Source organism: Schistocerca nitens, unplaced genomic scaffold (genome assembly GCF_023898315.1).
Source record: "Schistocerca nitens isolate TAMUIC-IGC-003100 unplaced genomic scaffold, iqSchNite1.1 HiC_scaffold_377, whole genome shotgun sequence".
NCBI lineage: Eukaryota > Metazoa > Arthropoda > Insecta > Orthoptera > Acrididae > Schistocerca > Schistocerca nitens.
The window spans coordinates 2,112,649-2,136,634 of NW_026045911.1; the positions used below are offsets into that span (position 1 = coordinate 2,112,649).

At 49.1% G+C, this 23,986-nt stretch overlaps 8 non-coding genes across 8 annotated transcripts; all 8 read left to right on the forward strand.

The window, feature by feature from the left end:
- The first annotated feature begins 2,450 nt into the window (after window positions 1-2,450).
- Window positions 2,451-2,569, forward strand: LOC126229659 (5S ribosomal RNA). The gene has a single exon (XR_007544198.1). It is a non-coding gene; the product is annotated as a 5S ribosomal RNA (ribosomal RNA).
- A 1,286-nt stretch (window positions 2,570-3,855) lies between these two features.
- On the forward strand, window positions 3,856-3,974 carry LOC126229680 (5S ribosomal RNA). Its single transcript, XR_007544215.1, has one exon. It is a non-coding gene; the product is annotated as a 5S ribosomal RNA (ribosomal RNA).
- Window positions 3,975-5,261: 1,287 nt separating this feature from the next.
- LOC126229688 (5S ribosomal RNA) lies at window positions 5,262-5,379 on the forward strand. Its single transcript, XR_007544223.1, has one exon. It is a non-coding gene; the product is annotated as a 5S ribosomal RNA (ribosomal RNA).
- Window positions 5,380-9,301: 3,922 nt separating this feature from the next.
- LOC126229689 (5S ribosomal RNA) lies at window positions 9,302-9,419 on the forward strand. The gene has a single exon (XR_007544224.1). It is a non-coding gene; the product is annotated as a 5S ribosomal RNA (ribosomal RNA).
- Window positions 9,420-13,319: 3,900 nt separating this feature from the next.
- Window positions 13,320-13,438, forward strand: LOC126229673 (5S ribosomal RNA). The gene has a single exon (XR_007544209.1). It is a non-coding gene; the product is annotated as a 5S ribosomal RNA (ribosomal RNA).
- A 1,276-nt stretch (window positions 13,439-14,714) lies between these two features.
- LOC126229691 (5S ribosomal RNA) lies at window positions 14,715-14,832 on the forward strand. The gene has a single exon (XR_007544225.1). It is a non-coding gene; the product is annotated as a 5S ribosomal RNA (ribosomal RNA).
- Window positions 14,833-18,743: 3,911 nt separating this feature from the next.
- Window positions 18,744-18,862, forward strand: LOC126229685 (5S ribosomal RNA). Its single transcript, XR_007544220.1, has one exon. It is a non-coding gene; the product is annotated as a 5S ribosomal RNA (ribosomal RNA).
- A 1,288-nt stretch (window positions 18,863-20,150) lies between these two features.
- Window positions 20,151-20,268, forward strand: LOC126229692 (5S ribosomal RNA). The gene has a single exon (XR_007544226.1). It is a non-coding gene; the product is annotated as a 5S ribosomal RNA (ribosomal RNA).
- Window positions 20,269-23,986: the final 3,718 nt, after the last annotated feature.

Consider the following 23,986-nt stretch of genomic DNA (forward strand, 5'->3'; position numbering starts at 1 on the left):
ACGCCATCGTCTCCAAACGGCAGATCGACAAGGCGCAGTTCCTCACGGACCTGTGGGAGGAACACAGGAGGGCCAAACAACGCGCAAAGTACCGAGAGACCTTCCAGAACTTCCTGCAGGTCCCGCTGGACGCCGCCTTCCGAGACGCCTTCAACACAACGTGACCGACGCCCTCCCATAACACCAACACCCCAGTCGCTGAGGACGTCGCCCACCGATCTCCCCAAATCCCCGACGTCAAGTGTGGTGCATTGCGAAAGTGTTGCGAAAACGCGCGCAAAGTGAAAGTGGGAACGTGTAGCAGTGCCAAAGTGAGAGTGACGTGTGCCATTCGTAGTCAAAAGTGATGATAGTCAAATACAGCAGGCAAAAGGAAATAATCAGCCATAAATTTAGTGTACCAAGAAAACAACAAAATATCAAACAGTGTATATCATGTCATTGTGTCCTCTCACTCATATTCTCTCTCTCCCTCTCGCTCTCTCCACTCAAGGTACGTCTATCCTTTCTCTTATCTTTTTTTTTTTTGTTTTTTTTTTTTTTTGTGTTTTTGATTTCTTGTTTTGTTGTGTTTTATTAATGTGCTGTATGTATGTATATATACATATACAGATGTATGTATATAAATTTCGGCCCATCATGTGCTTAAACGTAGCATGCCTCTTTGCCACCAACAAAATATTAACACTAGACATTCTTCACACCAAATTTCGTGTAAACTGTTGCGACCCAACTTAGGCAGTACACTAACAATCTCCTGCATTCACGATATTACCCACATAGATGCTCTGGTATATATTCCATATTCGCTTTAGCAAACTTGCCAAAATAGGCACACTTAAGTACCATAGATGAATACTACTTTCCTTTTTTTGTACTCTAAATTTAAGAAAAAAAAAATCAAAGTAACGTAAGTTAGTAATTAAAAAGACAAAACAACTGACAGTGAAAATGTAGCTGATGGACACTCAGTGGAAAGTTTTGTAACTCAACCAAAAGACTACTCAAAGAACAATCAAAACAGAAAACGACAAAATGAAAATAACCGATCAATAATCAAGCACTCCACTTCATGTAAAGACCTGTAATTGTTAAAAATTGTAAATAAAAGTTTATATACGTTACAAAAAAAAAAAAAGGTGCTGTTGGCTCTATCTCATTTTTTAACTTTTACGTCGCTACACCTGCCAGGCCTCTTTTTCGTACTAACTTTCAGGTGTGACATGGATGCTTCCACGAGCATTTTAAAGTACTGTACTAAACGAAAGACACGAAATTACAGTAGTGAACTCAGTTTGAGCAAGAATGCGCGGAGGAAGAGTGCTAGGAACTCGTTGGAAATAACGAAACACTACGAATCGACAGATGTGTCCTTGAAATGCGTCAGAGCCAACTGTTTTGTAGCAGTGCTAAATTCCAAAAACTAACTAAATACATAAATTAAAAAAAAAAAAAAAAAAAATCAGCCGTTCTCGTCAGATCGACGAAGATAAGCAACAACGTTAGTATTCGGATCGGCGACCGCCTGGGAACTCTGGCTGTCTTCATTTTTTGCTTTTTTGTCGCTACCCCTGCCAGCCCTCTACTCATGCTACCTTTCTCGTGTGACAAAGATGCTTCCATACTGATTTTAAACTAGATGCGATATTAAGGAACTCCGTTTGAAGAAGAGTGTGCCAAGGAAGATTAGCAAAGTGTCTCTGCAAATAACGAAACAGTATGAAACGACAGAAATGTTGTGAAATACGTCAGGGCATATTGTTTTGTAGCAGTGCACATCTGCAAATTTGTAAACAAAAATTTATCTTTCGCCTCTAGAGGAGATGGATGCTTTGTTGAACCTGTGTCCTCTGTCCGTGTTTTCGCACCTTTCCACGGCACCTTCCCAGCGCAGCGCTGCTCTAGTAGCTCCCAACGGCCGCCCACGGCGTCTCGGACACGCCGGTCAGGCCCGCGGCCGTCTCGCAGATGTTTCTCGTGCTTGTGCGGTCATATGGACCGCGACCCGAGCGGCAGCGAGCGGCAGTCGGGACAAGTCGGGACGGAAGGGAAGGGAAGGGAAGGGGAGGGGAGGGGACAGGCGAGAACGCACCGCGCAAATTACACAAATATCTGAAAAGCGCGGCGCGTGTCAGGCAGGTGAGAAAGCTTCCGTCGGTCCAGCAGGACACTGCCACGCCCCGCGCGGTCCCCCCGCCGCCCGGCCGCGCGCAAGCCCCACAAGATGCGTCGCCCGCGAGTGTCGGAGGCCGCACGCACCAAACGAATGATAGGCGGTGCAACGAGCAGCTGTGTTGTGCGTCTCACCCACGTGGCGGCGCGCGGCACTGCGCGTCGCCTTCGAGGTGGAAGGACGTGCTTTGCGTCAAATGTGCCACGGAAAACGGCGATTGCGTGTGTTGGGAGAAGGGGCGAACGCTTCTTCTGCAGTGCGGCTACGTAATAAGGACGCCAACGGCCATACCATGTTGAATACACCGGTTCTCGTCCGATCACCGAAGTTAAGCAACATCGGGCCCGGTTAGTACTTGGATGGGTGACCGCCTGGGAACACCGGGTGCTGTTGGCTCTATCTCATTTTTTAACTTTTACGTCGCTACACCTGCCAGGCCTCTTTTTCGTACTAACTTTCAGGTGTGACATGGATGCTTCCACGAGCATTTTAAAGTACTGTACTAAACGAAAGACACGAAATTACAGTAGTGAACTCAGTTTGAGCAAGAATGCGCGGAGGAAGAGTGCTAGGAACTCGTTGGAAATAACGAAACACTACGAATCGACAGATGTGTCCTTGAAATGCGTCAGAGCCAACTGTTTTGTAGCAGTGCTAAATTCCAAAAACTAACTAAATACATAAATTAAAAAAAAAAAAAAATCAGCCGTTCTCGTCAGATCGACGAAGATAAGCAACAACGTTAGTATTCGGATCGGCGACCGCCTGGGAACTCTGGCTGTCTTCATTTTTTGTCGCTACCCCTGCCAGCCCTCTACTCATGCTACCTTTCTCGTGTGACAAAGATGCTTCCATACTGATTTTAAACTAGATGCGATATTAAGGAACTCCGTTTGAAGAAGAGTGTGCCAAGGAAGATTAGCAAAGTGTCTCTGCAAATAACGAAACAGTATGAAACGACAGAAATGTTGTGAAATACGTCAGGGCATATTGTTTTGTAGCAGTGCACATCTGCAAATTTGTAAACAAAAATTTATCTTTCGCCTCTAGAGGAGATGGATGCTTTGTTGAACCTGTGTCCTCTGTCCGTGTTTTCGCACCTTTCCACGGCACCTTCCCAGCGCAGCGCTGCTCTAGTAGCTCCCAACGGCCGCCCACGGCGTCTCGGACACGCCGGTCAGGCCCGCGGCCGTCTCGCAGATGTTTCTCGTGCTTGTGCGGTCATATGGACCGCGACCCGAGCGGCAGCGAGCGGCAGTCGGGACAAGTCGGGACGGAAGGGAAGGGAAGGGAAGGGGAGGGGAGGGGACAGGCGAGAACGCACCGCGCAAATTACACAAATATCTGAAAAGCGCGGCGCGTGTCAGGCAGGTGAGAAAGCTTCCGTCGGTCCAGCAGGACACTGCCACGCCCCGCGCGGTCCCCCCGCCGCCCGGCCGCGCGCAAGCCCCACAAGATGCGTCGCCCGCGAGTGTCGGAGGCCGCACGCACCAAACGAATGATAGGCGGTGCAACGAGCAGCTGTGTTGTGCGTCTCACCCACGTGGCGGCGCGCGGCACTGCGCGTCGCCTTCGAGGTGGAAGGACGTGCTTTGCGTCAAATGTGCCACGGAAAACGGCGATTGCGTGTGTTGGGAGAAGGGGCGAACGCTTCTTCTGCAGTGCGGCTACGTAATAAGGACGCCAACGGCCATACCATGTTGAATACACCGGTTCTCGTCCGATCACCGACGTTAAGCAACATCGGGCCCGGTTAGTACTTGGATGGGTGACCGCCTGGGAACACCGGGTGCTGTTGGCTCTATCTCATTTTTTAACTTTTACGTCGCTACACCTGCCAGGCCTCTTTTTCGTACTAACTTTCAGGTGTGACATGGATGCTTCCACGAGCATTTTAAAGTACTGTACTAAACGAAAGACACGAAATTACAGTAGTGAACTCAGTTTGAGCAAGAATGCGCGGAGGAAGAGTGCTAGGAACTCGTTGGAAATAACGAAACACTACGAATCGACAGATGTGTCCTTGAAATGCGTCAGAGCCAACTGTTTTGTAGCAGTGCTAAATTCCAAAAACTAACTAAATACATAAATTAAAAAAAAAAAAAAAATCAGCCGTTCTCGTCAGATCGACGAAGATAAGCAACAACGTTAGTATTCGGATCGGCGACCGCCTGGGAACTCTGGCTGTCTTCATTTTTTGTCGCTACCCCTGCCAGCCCTCTACTCATGCTACCTTTCTCGTGTGACAAAGATGCTTCCATACTGATTTTAAACTAGATGCGATATTAAGGAACTCCGTTTGAAGAAGAGTGTGCCAAGGAAGATTAGCAAAGTGTCTCTGCAAATAACGAAACAGTATGAAACGACAGAAATGTTGTGAAATACGTCAGGGCATATTGTTTTGTAGCAGTGCACATCTGCAAATTTGTAAACAAAAATTTATCTTTCGCCTCTAGAGGAGATGGATGCTTTGTTGAACCTGTGTCCTCTGTCCGTGTTTTCGCACCTTTCCACGGCACCTTCCCAGCGCAGCGCTGCTCTAGTAGCTCCCAACGGCCGCCCACGGCGTCTCGGACACGCCGGTCAGGCCCGCGGCCGTCTCGCAGATGTTTCTCGTGCTTGTGCGGTCATATGGACCGCGACCCGAGCGGCAGCGAGCGGCAGTCGGGACAAGTCGGGACGGAAGGGAAGGGAAGGGAAGGGGAGGGGAGGGGACAGGCGAGAACGCACCGCGCAAATTACACAAATATCTGAAAAGCGCGGCGCGTGTCAGGCAGGTGAGAAAGCTTCCGTCGGTCCAGCAGGACACTGCCACGCCCCGCGCGGTCCCCCCGCCGCCCGGCCGCGCGCAAGCCCCACAAGATGCGTCGCCCGCGAGTGTCGGAGGCCGCACGCACCAAACGAATGATAGGCGGTGCAACGAGCAGCTGTGTTGTGCGTCTCACCCACGTGGCGGCGCGCGGCACTGCGCGTCGCCTTCGAGGTGGAAGGACGTGCTTTGCGTCAAATGTGCCACGGAAAACGGCGATTGCGTGTGTTGGGAGAAGGGGCGAACGCTTCTTCTGCAGTGCGGCTACGTAATAAGGACGCCAACGGCCATACCATGTTGAATACACCGGTTCTCGTCCGATCACCGAAGTTAAGCAACATCGGGCCCGGTTAGTACTTGGATGGGTGACCGCCTGGGAACACCGGTATCATAGCCCACGCAGCAACAACGAGGAGACCCGCAGCCGTAATCTCTGTCGATTTCCATAAGGCTTTCGACAGGATCAGTCACCGGTACCTGCTGAAAACCATCGCACGCCTCGGATTCGGACCAAAATTCGGCAGAACAATCAGGAACGTCATCACAAATGCCACCTCAACCGTAACAATAAACGGATGGACTTCCAAGTCAATAAGACTGGGAAGATCCGTCAGGCAAGGATGTCCATTATCTATGGCTCTTTTTACAATAGCTCTCGATCCCCTACTTCGAAAACTAACAGCCGAAATCGGAGGATACACAATGGGAGCAACAAACATCGCATGTATGGCCTATGCTGACGACATGGGCATCTTCATTCAGAACGAGAACGAACTAGAAATAATCCAGCCTATCATGGAATCCTTCGAAAAGGCTTCAGGAGCAAAAACGAATCCGAGGAAGACAGTGCTACTACCAATAGGCAACGGCAGACTGCAACCAGCGAGACAGTGGTACCGAGTGACAAACAACCATAAAGCACTCGGAGTGGAACTACAGCAGTGCCCTCTGAAAATGGCAGCACAAAACTGGCGCAGCGTCTTGAACACGACGAGAGGGCTCGTGAGGACGCACGCGAACCGGAGCCTGACGCTGAGCCAAAGAGTGCAGCTGGTAAACGAAACGATCCTGTCGAAAGCGTGGTACATGGCCCAAATACTATGTGCTCCGACAGAAATTGCGCGAGCGATAGGAGGCGCGGCGTACTACCTGCTGTGGAGGCGGGAAATCTTCAAGGTCTCCCAGGCGACGTGTTTCCTGTCGAGGGATGAAGGCGGACTCGGACTGACGGACGTAAAAACAAAATGCGCGGCACTGCTCCTACACCGCGCGATGAAAATGGCGAATCAGAACAATAACAGTATAACGTCCAGCCTGATCCACGAATATAAACCTGAATCTGAAGAGGCTCCTGTAGACACTACGCACATACCATTCAAGTTGCGGCACATAAAACAGATGGCAATCGACAAAAGTTACATCACCGCGGTCGTTGCCAACCCACAACAAAGAACTGCGAGAAAGATCTACAGCGCTCTGAGGGGGAAGGCAAGAAAGTCCAAAATAGAGACGAGACTTCCAGATCACGACTGGCCACAGGTTTGGAAGAACGTCTCGGAACGGACACTTCCTGAGCACGCCAGGGACACGTGGTATAAAATCATCCACGAAACAGTACCAACAAACGAAAAACTGGCACGCATAAAGATGCGGGAATCCCCAAACTGCGAACTCTGCAACCAGACCGACACCATCGAGCATCGGTTTGGCTGCAGAGAGAGCGGGGAAATATGGGCGACAGCGAGAAGTATGATCGCCCACATCAACAGAACCGACGAGAGGGCGATACATGTCTCAGCTGTCACTGTCCCGGACGCGAAGCCTTTCCCCAACGCAAAACGCCTGGCCACAATGTGGATCACCGCCATGACGGCACACGCCATCGTCTCCAAACGGCAGATCGACAAGGCGCAGTTCCTCACGGACCTGTGGGAGGAACACAGGAGGGCCAAACAACGCGCAAAGTACCGAGAGACCTTCCAGAACTTCCTGCAGGTCCCGCTGGACGCCGCCTTCCGAGACGCCTTCAACACAACGTGACCGACGCCCTCCCATAACACCAACACCCCAGTCGCTGAGGACGTCGCCCACCGATCTCCCCAAATCCCCGACGTCAAGTGTGGTGCATTGCGAAAGTGTTGCGAAAACGCGCGCAAAGTGAAAGTGGGAACGTGTAGCAGTGCCAAAGTGAGAGTGACGTGTGCCATTCGTAGTCAAAAGTGATGATAGTCAAATACAGCAGGCAAAAGGAAATAATCAGCCATAAATTTAGTGTACCAAGAAAACAACAAAATATCAAACAGTGTATATCATGTCATTGTGTCCTCTCACTCATATTCTCTCTCTCCCTCTCGCTCTCTCCACTCAAGGTACGTCTATCCTTTCTCTTATCTTTTTGTTTTTTGTTTTTTTTTTTTTGTGTTTTTGATTTCTTGTTTTGTTGTGTTTTATTAATGTGCTGTATGTATGTATATATACATATACAGATGTATGTATATAAATTTCGGCCCATCATGTGCTTAAACGTAGCATGCCTCTTTGCCACCAACAAAATATTAACACTAGACATTCTCCACACCAAATTTCGTGTAAACTGTTGCGACCCAACTTAGGCAGTACACTAACAATCTCCTGCATTCACGATATTACCCACATAGATGCTCTGGTATATATTCCATATTCGCTTTAGCAAACTTGCCAAAATAGGCACACTTAAGTACCATAGATGAATACTACTTTCCTTTTTTTGTACTCTAAATTTAAGAAAAAAAAAATCAAAGTAACGTAAGTTAGTAATTAAAAAGACAAAACAACTGACAGTGAAAATGTAGCTGATGGACACTCAGTGGAAAGTTTTGTAACTCAACCAAAAGACTACTCAAAGAACAATCAAAACAGAAAACGACAAAATGAAAATAACCGATCAATAATCAAGCACTCCACTTCATGTAAAGACCTGTAATTGTTAAAAATTGTAAATAAAAGTTTATATACGTTACAAAAAAAAAAAAAGGTGCTGTTGGCTCTATCTCATTTTTTAACTTTTACGTCGCTACACCTGCCAGGCCTCTTTTTCGTACTAACTTTCAGGTGTGACATGGATGCTTCCACGAGCATTTTAAAGTACTGTACTAAACGAAAGACACGAAATTACAGTAGTGAACTCAGTTTGAGCAAGAATGCGCGGAGGAAGAGTGCTAGGAACTCGTTGGAAATAACGAAACACTACGAATCGACAGATGTGTCCTTGAAATGCGTCAGAGCCAACTGTTTTGTAGCAGTGCTAAATTCCAAAAACTAACTAAATACATAAATTAAAAAAAAAAAAAAATCAGCCGTTCTCGTCAGATCGACGAAGATAAGCAACAACGTTAGTATTCGGATCGGCGACCGCCTGGGAACTCTGGCTGTCTTCATTTTTTGCTTTTTTGTCGCTACCCCTGCCAGCCCTCTACTCATGCTACCTTTCTCGTGTGACAAAGATGCTTCCATACTGATTTTAAACTAGATGCGATATTAAGGAACTCCGTTTGAAGAAGAGTGTGCCAAGGAAGATTAGCAAAGTGTCTCTGCAAATAACGAAACAGTATGAAACGACAGAAATGTTGTGAAATACGTCAGGGCATATTGTTTTGTAGCAGTGCACATCTGCAAATTTGTAAACAAAAATTTATCTTTCGCCTCTAGAGGAGATGGATGCTTTGTTGAACCTGTGTCCTCTGTCCGTGTTTTCGCACCTTTCCACGGCACCTTCCCAGCGCAGCGCTGCTCTAGTAGCTCCCAACGGCCGCCCACGGCGTCTCGGACACGCCGGTCAGGCCCGCGGCCGTCTCGCAGATGTTTCTCGTGCTTGTGCGGTCATATGGACCGCGACCCGAGCGGCAGCGAGCGGCAGTCGGGACAAGTCGGGACGGAAGGGAAGGGAAGGGAAGGGGAGGGGAGGGGACAGGCGAGAACGCACCGCGCAAATTACACAAATATCTGAAAAGCGCGGCGCGTGTCAGGCAGGTGAGAAAGCTTCCGTCGGTCCAGCAGGACACTGCCACGCCCCGCGCGGTCCCCCCGCCGCCCGGCCGCGCGCAAGCCCCACAAGATGCGTCGCCCGCGAGTGTCGGAGGCCGCACGCACCAAACGAATGATAGGCGGTGCAACGAGCAGCTGTGTTGTGCGTCTCACCCACGTGGCGGCGCGCGGCACTGCGCGTCGCCTTCGAGGTGGAAGGACGTGCTTTGCGTCAAATGTGCCACGGAAAACGGCGATTGCGTGTGTTGGGAGAAGGGGCGAACGCTTCTTCTGCAGTGCGGCTACGTAATAAGGACGCCAACGGCCATACCATGTTGAATACACCGGTTCTCGTCCGATCACCGAAGTTAAGCAACATCGGGCCCGGTTAGTACTTGGATGGGTGACCGCCTGGGAACACCGGTATCATAGCCCACGCAGCAACAACGAGGAGACCCGCAGCCGTAATCTCTGTCGATTTCCATAAGGCTTTCGACAGGATCAGTCACCGGTACCTGCTGAAAACCATCGCACGCCTCGGATTCGGACCAAAATTCGGCAGAACAATCAGGAACGTCATCACAAATGCCACCTCAACCGTAACAATAAACGGATGGACTTCCAAGTCAATAAGACTGGGAAGATCCGTCAGGCAAGGATGTCCATTATCTATGGCTCTTTTTACAATAGCTCTCGATCCCCTACTTCGAAAACTAACAGCCGAAATCGGAGGATACACAATGGGAGCAACAAACATCGCATGTATGGCCTATGCTGACGACATGGGCATCTTCATTCAGAACGAGAACGAACTAGAAATAATCCAGCCTATCATGGAATCCTTCGAAAAGGCTTCAGGAGCAAAAACGAATCCGAGGAAGACAGTGCTACTACCAATAGGCAACGGCAGACTGCAACCAGCGAGACAGTGGTACCGAGTGACAAACAACCATAAAGCACTCGGAGTGGAACTACAGCAGTGCCCTCTGAAAATGGCAGCACAAAACTGGCGCAGCGTCTTGAACACGACGAGAGGGCTCGTGAGGACGCACGCGAACCGGAGCCTGACGCTGAGCCAAAGAGTGCAGCTGGTAAACGAAACGATCCTGTCGAAAGCGTGGTACATGGCCCAAATACTATGTGCTCCGACAGAAATTGCGCGAGCGATAGGAGGCGCGGCGTACTACCTGCTGTGGAGGCGGGAAATCTTCAAGGTCTCCCAGGCGACGTGTTTCCTGTCGAGGGATGAAGGCGGACTCGGACTGACGGACGTAAAAACAAAATGCGCGGCACTGCTCCTACACCGCGCGATGAAAATGGCGAATCAGAACAATAACAGTATAACGTCCAGCCTGATCCACGAATATAAACCTGAATCTGAAGAGGCTCCTGTAGACACTACGCACATACCATTCAAGTTGCGGCACATAAAACAGATGGCAATCGACAAAAGTTACATCACCGCGGTCGTTGCCAACCCACAACAAAGAACTGCGAGAAAGATCTACAGCGCTCTGAGGGGGAAGGCAAGAAAGTCCAAAATAGAGACGAGACTTCCAGATCACGACTGGCCACAGGTTTGGAAGAACGTCTCGGAACGGACACTTCCTGAGCACGCCAGGGACACGTGGTATAAAATCATCCACGAAACAGTACCAACAAACGAAAAACTGGCACGCATAAAGATGCGGGAATCCCCAAACTGCGAACTCTGCAACCAGACCGACACCATCGAGCATCGGTTTGGCTGCAGAGAGAGCGGGGAAATATGGGCGACAGCGAGAAGTATGATCGCCCACATCAACAGAACCGACGAGAGGGCGATACATGTCTCAGCTGTCACTGTCCCGGACGCGAAGCCTTTCCCCAACGCAAAACGCCTGGCCACAATGTGGATCACCGCCATGACGGCACACGCCATCGTCTCCAAACGGCAGATCGACAAGGCGCAGTTCCTCACGGACCTGTGGGAGGAACACAGGAGGGCCAAACAACGCGCAAAGTACCGAGAGACCTTCCAGAACTTCCTGCAGGTCCCGCTGGACGCCGCCTTCCGAGACGCCTTCAACACAACGTGACCGACGCCCTCCCATAACACCAACACCCCAGTCGCTGAGGACGTCGCCCACCGATCTCCCCAAATCCCCGACGTCAAGTGTGGTGCATTGCGAAAGTGTTGCGAAAACGCGCGCAAAGTGAAAGTGGGAACGTGTAGCAGTGCCAAAGTGAGAGTGACGTGTGCCATTCGTAGTCAAAAGTGATGATAGTCAAATACAGCAGGCAAAAGGAAATAATCAGCCATAAATTTAGTGTACCAAGAAAACAACAAAATATCAAACAGTGTATATCATGTCATTGTGTCCTCTCACTCATATTCTCTCTCTCCCTCTCGCTCTCTCCACTCAAGGTACGTCTATCCTTTCTCTTATCTTTTTGTTTTTTGTTTTTTTTTTTGTGTTTTTGATTTCTTGTTTTGTTGTGTTTTATTAATGTGCTGTATGTATGTATATATACATATACAGATGTATGTATATAAATTTCGGCCCATCATGTGCTTAAACGTAGCATGCCTCTTTGCCACCAACAAAATATTAACACTAGACATTCTCCACACCAAATTTCGTGTAAACTGTTGCGACCCAACTTAGGCAGTACACTAACAATCTCCTGCATTCACGATATTACCCACATAGATGCTCTGGTATATATTCCATATTCGCTTTAGCAAACTTGCCAAAATAGGCACACTTAAGTACCATAGATGAATACTACTTTCCTTTTTTTGTACTCTAAATTTAAGAAAAAAAAAATCAAAGTAACGTAAGTTAGTAATTAAAAAGACAAAACAACTGACAGTGAAAATGTAGCTGATGGACACTCAGTGGAAAGTTTTGTAACTCAACCAAAAGACTACTCAAAGAACAATCAAAACAGAAAACGACAAAATGAAAATAACCGATCAATAATCAAGCACTCCACTTCATGTAAAGACCTGTAATTGTTAAAAATTGTAAATAAAAGTTTATATACGTTACAAAAAAAAAAAAAGGTGCTGTTGGCTCTATCTCATTTTTTAACTTTTACGTCGCTACACCTGCCAGGCCTCTTTTTCGTACTAACTTTCAGGTGTGACATGGATGCTTCCACGAGCATTTTAAAGTACTGTACTAAACGAAAGACACGAAATTACAGTAGTGAACTCAGTTTGAGCAAGAATGCGCGGAGGAAGAGTGCTAGGAACTCGTTGGAAATAACGAAACACTACGAATCGACAGATGTGTCCTTGAAATGCGTCAGAGCCAACTGTTTTGTAGCAGTGCTAAATTCCAAAAACTAACTAAATACATAAATTAAAAAAAAAAAAAAATCAGCCGTTCTCGTCAGATCGACGAAGATAAGCAACAACGTTAGTATTCGGATCGGCGACCGCCTGGGAACTCTGGCTGTCTTCATTTTTTGCTTTTTTGTCGCTACCCCTGCCAGCCCTCTACTCATGCTACCTTTCTCGTGTGACAAAGATGCTTCCATACTGATTTTAAACTAGATGCGATATTAAGGAACTCCGTTTGAAGAAGAGTGTGCCAAGGAAGATTAGCAAAGTGTCTCTGCAAATAACGAAACAGTATGAAACGACAGAAATGTTGTGAAATACGTCAGGGCATATTGTTTTGTAGCAGTGCACATCTGCAAATTTGTAAACAAAAATTTATCTTTCGCCTCTAGAGGAGATGGATGCTTTGTTGAACCTGTGTCCTCTGTCCGTGTTTTCGCACCTTTCCACGGCACCTTCCCAGCGCAGCGCTGCTCTAGTAGCTCCCAACGGCCGCCCACGGCGTCTCGGACACGCCGGTCAGGCCCGCGGCCGTCTCGCAGATGTTTCTCGTGCTTGTGCGGTCATATGGACCGCGACCCGAGCGGCAGCGAGCGGCAGTCGGGACAAGTCGGGACGGAAGGGGAGGGGACAGGCGAGAACGCACCGCGCAAATTACACAAATATCTGAAAAGCGCGGCGCGTGTCAGGCAGGTGAGAAAGCTTCCGTCGGTCCAGCAGGACACTGCCACGCCCCGCGCGGTCCCCCCGCCGCCCGGCCGCGCGCAAGCCCCACAAGATGCGTCGCCCGCGAGTGTCGGAGGCCGCACGCACCAAACGAATGATAGGCGGTGCAACGAGCAGCTGTGTTGTGCGTCTCACCCACGTGGCGGCGCGCGGCACTGCGCGTCGCCTTCGAGGTGGAAGGACGTGCTTTGCGTCAAATGTGCCACGGAAAACGGCGATTGCGTGTGTTGGGAGAAGGGGCGAACGCTTCTTCTGCAGTGCGGCTACGTAATAAGGACGCCAACGGCCATACCATGTTGAATACACCGGTTCTCGTCCGATCACCGAAGTTAAGCAACATCGGGCCCGGTTAGTACTTGGATGGGTGACCGCCTGGGAACACCGGGTGCTGTTGGCTCTATCTCATTTTTTAACTTTTACGTCGCTACACCTGCCAGGCCTCTTTTTCGTACTAACTTTCAGGTGTGACATGGATGCTTCCACGAGCATTTTAAAGTACTGTACTAAACGAAAGACACGAAATTACAGTAGTGAACTCAGTTTGAGCAAGAATGCGCGGAGGAAGAGTGCTAGGAACTCGTTGGAAATAACGAAACACTACGAATCGACAGATGTGTCCTTGAAATGCGTCAGAGCCAACTGTTTTGTAGCAGTGCTAAATTCCAAAAACTAACTAAATACATAAATTAAAAAAAAAAAAAAATCAGCCGTTCTCGTCAGATCGACGAAGATAAGCAACAACGTTAGTATTCGGATCGGCGACCGCCTGGGAACTCTGGCTGTCTTCATTTTTTGTCGCTACCCCTGCCAGCCCTCTACTCATGCTACCTTTCTCGTGTGACAAAGATGCTTCCATACTGATTTTAAACTAGATGCGATATTAAGGAACTCCGTTTGAAGAAGAGTGTGCCAAGGAAGATTAGCAAAGTGTCTCTGCAAATAACGAAACAGTATGAAACGACAGAAATGTTGTGAAATACGTCAGGGCATATTGTTTTGTAGCAGTGCACATCTGCAAATTTGTAAACAAAAATTTATCTTTCGCCTCTAGAGGAGATGGATGCTTTGTTGAACCTGTGTCCTCTGTCCGTGTTTTCGCACCTTTCCACGGCACCTTCCCAGCGCAGCGCTGCTCTAGTAGCTCCCAACGGCCGCCCACGGCGTCTCGGACACGCCGGTCAGGCCCGCGGCCGTCTCGCAGATGTTTCTCGTGCTTGTGCGGTCATATGGACCGCGACCCGAGCGGCAGCGAGCGGCAGTCGAGCAAAGTCGGGACAAGTCGGGACGGAAGGGGAGGGGACAGGCGAGAACGCACCGCGCAAATTACACAAATATCTGAAAAGCGCGGCGCGTGTCAGGCAGGTGAGAAAGCTTCCGTCGGTCCAGCAGGACACTGCCACGCCCCGCGCGGTCCCCCCGCCGCCCGGCCGCGCGCAAGCCCCACAAGATGCGTCGCCCGCGAGTGTCGGAGGCCGCACGCACCAAACGAATGATAGGCGGTGCAACGAGCAGCTGTGTTGTGCGTCTCACCCACGTGGCGGCGCGCGGCACTGCGCGTCGCCTTCGAGGTGGAAGGACGTGCTTTGCGTCAAATGTGCCACGGAAAACGGCGATTGCGTGTGTTGGGAGAAGGGGCGAACGCTTCTTCTGCAGTGCGGCTACGTAATAAGGACGCCAACGGCCATACCATGTTGAATACACCGGTTCTCGTCCGATCACCGAAGTTAAGCAACATCGGGCCCGGTTAGTACTTGGATGGGTGACCGCCTGGGAACACCGGTATCATAGCCCACGCAGCAACAACGAGGAGACCCGCAGCCGTAATCTCTGTCGATTTCCATAAGGCTTTCGACAGGATCAGTCACCGGTACCTGCTGAAAACCATCGCACGCCTCGGATTCGGACCAAAATTCGGCAGAACAATCAGGAACGTCATCACAAATGCCACCTCAACCGTAACAATAAACGGATGGACTTCCAAGTCAATAAGACTGGGAAGATCCGTCAGGCAAGGATGTCCATTATCTATGGCTCTTTTTACAATAGCTCTCGATCCCCTACTTCGAAAACTAACAGCCGAAATCGGAGGATACACAATGGGAGCAACAAACATCGCATGTATGGCCTATGCTGACGACATGGGCATCTTCATTCAGAACGAGAACGAACTAGAAATAATCCAGCCTATCATGGAATCCTTCGAAAAGGCTTCAGGAGCAAAAACGAATCCGAGGAAGACAGTGCTACTACCAATAGGCAACGGCAGACTGCAACCAGCGAGACAGTGGTACCGAGTGACAAACAACCATAAAGCACTCGGAGTGGAACTACAGCAGTGCCCTCTGAAAATGGCAGCACAAAACTGGCGCAGCGTCTTGAACACGACGAGAGGGCTCGTGAGGACGCACGCGAACCGGAGCCTGACGCTGAGCCAAAGAGTGCAGCTGGTAAACGAAACGATCCTGTCGAAAGCGTGGTACATGGCCCAAATACTATGTGCTCCGACAGAAATTGCGCGAGCGATAGGAGGCGCGGCGTACTACCTGCTGTGGAGGCGGGAAATCTTCAAGGTCTCCCAGGCGACGTGTTTCCTGTCGAGGGATGAAGGCGGACTCGGACTGACGGACGTAAAAACAAAATGCGCGGCACTGCTCCTACACCGCGCGATGAAAATGGCGAATCAGAACAATAACAGTATAACGTCCAGCCTGATCCACGAATATAAACCTGAATCTGAAGAGGCTCCTGTAGACACTACGCACATACCATTCAAGTTGCGGCACATAAAACAGATGGCAATCGACAAAAGTTACATCACCGCGGTCGTTGCCAACCCACAACAAAGAACTGCGAGAAAGATCTACAGCGCTCTGAGGGGGAAGGCAAGAAAGTCCAAAATAGAGACGAGACTTCCAGATCACGACTGGCCACAGGTTTGGAAGAACGTCTCGGAACGGACACTTCCTGAGCACGCCAGGGACACGTGGTATAAAATCATCCACGAAACAGTACCAACAAACGAAAAACTGGCACGCATAAAGATGCGGGAATCCCCAAACTGCGAACTCTGCAACCAGACCGACACCATCGAGCATCGGTTTGGCTGCAGAGAGAGCGGGGAAATATGGGCGACAGCGAGAAGTATGATCGCCCACATCAACAGAACCGACGAGAGGGCGATACATGTCTCAGCTGTCACTGTCCCGGACGCGAAGCCTTTCCCCAACGCAAAACGCCTGGCCACAATGTGGATCACCGCCATGACGGCACACGCCATCGTCTCCAAACGGCAGATCGACAAGGCGCAGTTCCTCACGGACCTGTGGGAGGAACACAGGAGGGCCAAACAACGCGCAAAGTACCGAGAGACCTTCCAGAACTTCCTGCAGGTCCCGCTGGACGCCGCCTTCCGAGACGCCTTCAACACAACGTGACCGACGCCCTCCCATAACACCAACACCCCAGTCGCTGAGGACGTCGCCCACCGATCTCCCCAAATCCCCGACGTCAAGTGTGGTGCATTGCGAAAGTGTTGCGAAAACGCGCGCAAAGTGAAAGTGGGAACGTGTAGCAGTGCCAAAGTGAGAGTGACGTGTGCCATTCGTAGTCAAAAGTGATGATAGTCAAATACAGCAGGCAAAAGGAAATAATCAGCCATAAATTTAGTGTACCAAGAAAACAACAAAATATCAAACAGTGTATATCATGTCATTGTGTCCTCTCACTCATATTCTCTCTCTCCCTCTCGCTCTCTCCACTCAAGGTACGTCTATCCTTTCTCTTATCTTTTTGTTTTTTGTTTTTTTTTTTTGTGTTTTTGATTTCTTGTTTTGTTGTGTTTTATTAATGTGCTGTATGTATGTATATATACATATACAGATGTATGTATATAAATTTCGGCCCATCATGTGCTTAAACGTAGCATGCCTCTTTGCCACCAACAAAATATTAACACTAGACATTCTTCACACCAAATTTCGTGTAAACTGTTGCGACCCAACTTAGGCAGTACACTAACAATCTCCTGCATTCACGATATTACCCACATAGATGCTCTGGTATATATTCCATATTCGCTTTAGCAAACTTGCCAAAATAGGCACACTTAAGTACCATAGATGAATACTACTTTCCTTTTTTTGTACTCTAAATTTAAGAAAAAAAAAATCAAAGTAACGTAAGTTAGTAATTAAAAAGACAAAACAACTGACAGTGAAAATGTAGCTGATGGACACTCAGTGGAAAGTTTTGTAACTCAACCAAAAGACTACTCAAAGAACAATCAAAACAGAAAACGACAAAATGAAAATAACCGATCAATAATCAAGCACTCCACTTCATGTAAAGACCTGTAATTGTTAAAAATTGTAAATAAAAGTTTATATACGTTACAAAAAAAAAAAAGGTGCTGTTGGCTCTATCTCATTTTTTAACTTTTACGTCGCTACACCTGCCAGGCCTCTTTTTCGTACTAACTTTCAGGTGTGACATGGATGCTTCCACGAGCATTTTAAAGTACTGTACTAAACGAAAGACACGAAATTACAGTAGTGAACTCAGTTTGAGCAAGAATGCGCGGAGGAAGAGTGCTAGGAACTCGTTGGAAATAACGAAACACTACGAATCGACAGATGTGTCCTTGAAATGCGTCAGAGCCAACTGTTTTGTAGCAGTGCTAAATTCCAAAAACTAACTAAATACATAAATTAAAAAAAAAAAAAAAATCAGCCGTTCTCGTCAGATCGACGAAGATAAGCAACAACGTTAGTATTCGGATCGGCGACCGCCTGGGAACTCTGGCTGTCTTCATTTTTTGCTTTTTTGTCGCTACCCCTGCCAGCCCTCTACTCATGCTACCTTTCTCGTGTGACAAAGATGCTTCCATACTGATTTTAAACTAGATGCGATATTAAGGAACTCCGTTTGAAGAAGAGTGTGCCAAGGAAGATTAGCAAAGTGTCTCTGCAAATAACGAAACAGTATGAAACGACAGAAATGTTGTGAAATACGTCAGGGCATATTGTTTTGTAGCAGTGCACATCTGCAAATTTGTAAACAAAAATTTATCTTTCGCCTCTAGAGGAGATGGATGCTTTGTTGAACCTGTGTCCTCTGTCCGTGTTTTCGCACCTTTCCACGGCACCTTCCCAGCGCAGCGCTGCTCTAGTAGCTCCCAACGGCCGCCCACGGCGTCTCGGACACGCCGGTCAGGCCCGCGGCCGTCTCGCAGATGTTTCTCGTGCTTGTGCGGTCATATGGACCGCGACCCGAGCGGCAGCGAGCGGCAGTCGAGCAAAGTCGGGACAAGTCGGGACGGAAGGGGAGGGGACAGGCGAGAACGCACCGCGCAAATTACACAAATATCTGAAAAGCGCGGCGCGTGTCAGGCAGGTGAGAAAGCTTCCGTCGGTCCAGCAGGACACTGCCACGCCCCGCGCGGTCCCCCCGCCGCCCGGCCGCGCGCAAGCCCCACAAGATGCGTCGCCCGCGAGTGTCGGAGGCCGCACGCACCACACGAATGATAGGCGGTGCAACGAGCAGCTGTGTTGTGCGTCTCACCCACGTGGCGGCGCGCGGCACTGCGCGTCGCCTTCGAGGTGGAAGGACGTGCTTTGCGTCAAATGTGCCACGGAAAACGGCGATTGCGTGTGTTGGGAGAAGGGGCGAACGCTTCTTCTGCAGTGCGGCTACGTAATAAGGACGCCAACGGCCATACCATGTTGAATACACCGGTTCTCGTCCGATCACCGAAGTTAAGCAACATCGGGCCCGGTTAGTACTTGGATGGGTGACCGCCTGGGAACACCGGGTGCTGTTGGCTCTATCTCATTTTTTAACTTTTACGTCGCTACACCTGCCAGGCCTCTTTTTCGTACTAACTTTCAGGTGTGACATGGATGCTTCCACGAGCATTTTAAAGTACTGTACTAAACGAAAGACACGAAATTACAGTAGTGAACTCAGTTTGAGCAAGAATGCGCGGAGGAAGAGTGCTAGGAACTCGTTGGAAATAACGAAACACTACGAATCGACAGATGTGTCCTTGAAATGCGTCAGAGCCAACTGTTTTGTAGCAGTGCTAAATTCCAAAAACTAACTAAATACATAAATTAAAAAAAAAAAAAAATCAGCCGTTCTCGTCAGATCGACGAAGATAAGCAACAACGTTAGTATTCGGATCGGCGACCGCCTGGGAACTCTGGCTGTCTTCATTTTTTGTTTTTGTCCCCCTGCCAGCCCTCTACTCATGCTACCTTTCTCGTGTGACAAAGATGCTTCCATACTGATTTTAAACTAGATGCGATATTAAGGAACTCCGTTTGAAGAAGAGTGTGCCAAGGAAGATTAGCAAAGTGTCTCTGCAAATAACGAAACAGTATGAAACGACAGAAATGTTGTGAAATACGTCAGGGCATATTGTTTTGTAGCAGTGCACATCTGCAAATTTGTAAACAAAAATTTATCTTTCGCCTCTAGAGGAGATGGATGCTTTGTTGAACCTGTGTCCTCTGTCCGTGTTTTCGCACCTTTCCACGGCACCTTCCCAGCGCAGCGCTGCTCTAGTAGCTCCCAACGGCCGCCCACGGCGTCTCGGACACGCCGGTCAGGCCCGCGGCCGTCTCGCAGATGTTTCTCGTGCTTGTGCGGTCATATGGACCGCGACCCGAGCGGCAGCGAGCGGCAGTCGGGACAAGTCGGGACGGAAGGGAAGGGAAGGGAAGGGGAGGGGAGGGGACAGGCGAGAACGCACCGCGCAAATTACACAAATATCTGAAAAGCGCGGCGCGTGTCAGGCAGGTGAGAAAGCTTCCGTCGGTCCAGCAGGACACTGCCACGCCCCGCGCGGTCCCCCCGCCGCCCGGCCGCGCGCAAGCCCCACAAGATGCGTCGCCCGCGAGTGTCGGAGGCCGCACGCACCAAACGAATGATAGGCGGTGCAACGAGCAGCTGTGTTGTGCGTCTCACCCACGTGGCGGCGCGCGGCACTGCGCGTCGCCTTCGAGGTGGAAGGACGTGCTTTGCGTCAAATGTGCCACGGAAAACGGCGATTGCGTGTGTTGGGAGAAGGGGCGAACGCTTCTTCTGCAGTGCGGCTACGTAATAAGGACGCCAACGGCCATACCATGTTGAATACACCGGTTCTCGTCCGATCACCGAAGTTAAGCAACATCGGGCCCGGTTAGTACTTGGATGGGTGACCGCCTGGGAACACCGGTATCATAGCCCACGCAGCAACAACGAGGAGACCCGCAGCCGTAATCTCTGTCGATTTCCATAAGGCTTTCGACAGGATCAGTCACCGGTACCTGCTGAAAACCATCGCACGCCTCGGATTCGGACCAAAATTCGGCAGAACAATCAGGAACGTCATCACAAATGCCACCTCAACCGTAACAATAAACGGATGGACTTCCAAGTCAATAAGACTGGGAAGATCCGTCAGGCAAGGATGTCCATTATCTATGGCTCTTTTTACAATAGCTCTCGATCCCCTACTTCGAAAACTAACAGCCGAAATCGGAGGATACACAATGGGAGCAACAAACATCGCATGTATGGCCTATGCTGACGACATGGGCATCTTCATTCAGAACGAGAACGAACTAGAAATAATCCAGCCTATCATGGAATCCTTCGAAAAGGCTTCAGGAGCAAAAACGAATCCGAGGAAGACAGTGCTACTACCAATAGGCAACGGCAGACTGCAACCAGCGAGACAGTGGTACCGAGTGACAAACAACCATAAAGCACTCGGAGTGGAACTACAGCAGTGCCCTCTGAAAATGGCAGCACAAAACTGGCGCAGCGTCTTGAACACGACGAGAGGGCTCGTGAGGACGCACGCGAACCGGAGCCTGACGCTGAGCCAAAGAGTGCAGCTGGTAAACGAAACGATCCTGTCGAAAGCGTGGTACATGGCCCAAATACTATGTGCTCCGACAGAAATTGCGCGAGCGATAGGAGGCGCGGCGTACTACCTGCTGTGGAGGCGGGAAATCTTCAAGGTCTCCCAGGCGACGTGTTTCCTGTCGAGGGATGAAGGCGGACTCGGACTGACGGACGTAAAAACAAAATGCGCGGCACTGCTCCTACACCGCGCGATGAAAATGGCGAATCAGAACAATAACAGTATAACGTCCAGCCTGATCCACGAATATAAACCTGAATCTGAAGAGGCTCCTGTAGACACTACGCACATACCATTCAAGTTGCGGCACATAAAACAGATGGCAATCGACAAAAGTTACATCACCGCGGTCGTTGCCAACCCACAACAAAGAACTGCGAGAAAGATCTACAGCGCTCTGAGGGGGAAGGCAAGAAAGTCCAAAATAGAGACGAGACTTCCAGATCACGACTGGCCACAGGTTTGGAAGAACGTCTCGGAACGGACACTTCCTGAGCACGCCAGGGACACGTGGTATAAAATCATCCACGAATCAGTACCAACAAACGAAAAACTGGCACGCATAAAGATGCGGGAATCCCCAAACTGCGAACTCTGCAACCAGACCGACACCATCGAGCATCGGTTTGGCTGCAGAGAGAGCGGGGAAATATGGGCGACAGCGAGAAGTATGATCGCCCACATCAACAGAACCGACGAGAGGGCGATACATGTCTCAGCTGTCACTGTCCCGGACGCGAAGCCTTTCCCCAACGCAAAACGCCTGGCCACAATGTGGATCACCGCCATGACGGCACACGCCATCGTCTCCAAACGGCAGATCGACAAGGCGCAGTTCCTCACGGACCTGTGGGAGGAACACAGGAGGGCCAAACAACGCGCAAAGTACCGAGAGACCTTCCAGAACTTCCTGCAGGTCCCGCTGGACGCCGCCTTCCGAGACGCCTTCAACACAACGTGACCGACGCCCTCCCATAACACCAACACCCCAGTCGCTGAGGACGTCGCCCACCGATCTCCCCAAATCCCCGACGTCAAGTGTGGTGCATTGCGAAAGTGTTGCGAAAACGCGCGCAAAGTGAAAGTGGGAACGTGTAGCAGTGCCAAAGTGAGAGTGACGTGTGCCATTCGTAGTCAAAAGTGATGATAGTCAAATACAGCAGGCAAAAGGAAATAATCAGCCATAAATTTAGTGTACCAAGAAAACAACAAAATATCAAACAGTGTATATCATGTCATTGTGTCCTCTCACTCATATTCTCTCTCTCCCTCTCGCTCTCTCCACTCAAGGTACGTCTATCCTTTCTCTTATCTTTTTTTTTTTTGTTTTTTTTTTTTTTTGTGTTTTTGATTTCTTGTTTTGTTGTGTTTTATTAATGTGCTGTATGTATGTATATATACATATACAGATGTATGTATATAAATTTCGGCCCATCATGTGCTTAAACGTAGCATGCCTCTTTGCCACCAACAAAATATTAACACTAGACATTCTTCACACCAAATTTCGTGTAAACTGTTGCGACCCAACTTAGGCAGTACACTAACAATCTCCTGCATTCACGATATTACCCACATAGATGCTCTGGTATATATTCCATATTCGCTTTAGCAAACTTGCCAAAATAGGCACACTTAAGTACCATAGATGAATACTACTTTCCTTTTTTTGTACTCTAAATTTAAGAAAAAAAAAATCAAAGTAACGTAAGTTAGTAATTAAAAAGACAAAACAACTGACAGTGAAAATGTAGCTGATGGACACTCAGTGGAAAGTTTTGTAACTCAACCAAAAGACTACTCAAAGAACAATCAAAACAGAAAACGACAAAATGAAAATAACCGATCAATAATCAAGCACTCCACTTCATGTAAAGACCTGTAATTGTTAAAAATTGTAAATAAAAGTTTATATACGTTACAAAAAAAAAAAAAGGTGCTGTTGGCTCTATCTCATTTTTTAACTTTTACGTCGCTACACCTGCCAGGCCTCTTTTTCGTACTAACTTTCAGGTGTGACATGGATGCTTCCACGAGCATTTTAAAGTACTGTACTAAACGAAAGACACGAAATTACAGTAGTGAACTCAGTTTGAGCAAGAATGCGCGGAGGAAGAGTGCTAGGAACTCGTTGGAAATAACGAAACACTACGAATCGACAGATGTGTCCTTGAAATGCGTCAGAGCCAACTGTTTTGTAGCAGTGCTAAATTCCAAAAACTAACTAAATACATAAATTAAAAAAAAAAAAAAAAAAAATCAGCCGTTCTCGTCAGATCGACGAAGATAAGCAACAACGTTAGTATTCGGATCGGCGACCGCCTGGGAACTCTGGCTGTCTTCATTTTTTGCTTTTTTGTCGCTACCCCTGCCAGCCCTCTACTCATGCTACCTTTCTCGTGTGACAAAGATGCTTCCATACTGATTTTAAACTAGATGCGATATTAAGGAACTCCGTTTGAAGAAGAGTGTGCCAAGGAAGATTAGCAAAGTGTCTCTGCAAATAACGAAACAGTATGAAACGACAGAAATGTTGTGAAATACGTCAGGGCATATTGTTTTGTAGCAGTGCACATCTGCAAATTTGTAAACAAAAATTTATCTTTCGCCTCTAGAGGAGATGGATGCTTTGTTGAACCTGTGTCCTCTGTCCGTGTTTTCGCACCTTTCCACGGCACCTTCCCAGCGCAGCGCTGCTCTAGTAGCTCCCAACGGCCGCCCACGGCGTCTCGGACACGCCGGTCAGGCCCGCGGCCGTCTCGCAGATGTTTCTCGTGCTTGTGCGGTCATATGGACCGCGACCCGAGCGGCAGCGAGCGGCAGTCGGGACAAGTCGGGACGGAAGGGAAGGGAAGGGAAGGGGAGGGGAGGGGACAGGCGAGAACGCACCGCGCAAATTACACAAATATCTGAAAAGCGCGGCGCGTGTCAGGCAGGTGAGAAAGCTTCCGTCGGTCCAGCAGGACACTGCCACGCCCCGCGCGGTCCCCCCGCCGCCCGGCCGCGCGCAAGCCCCACAAGATGCGTCGCCCGCGA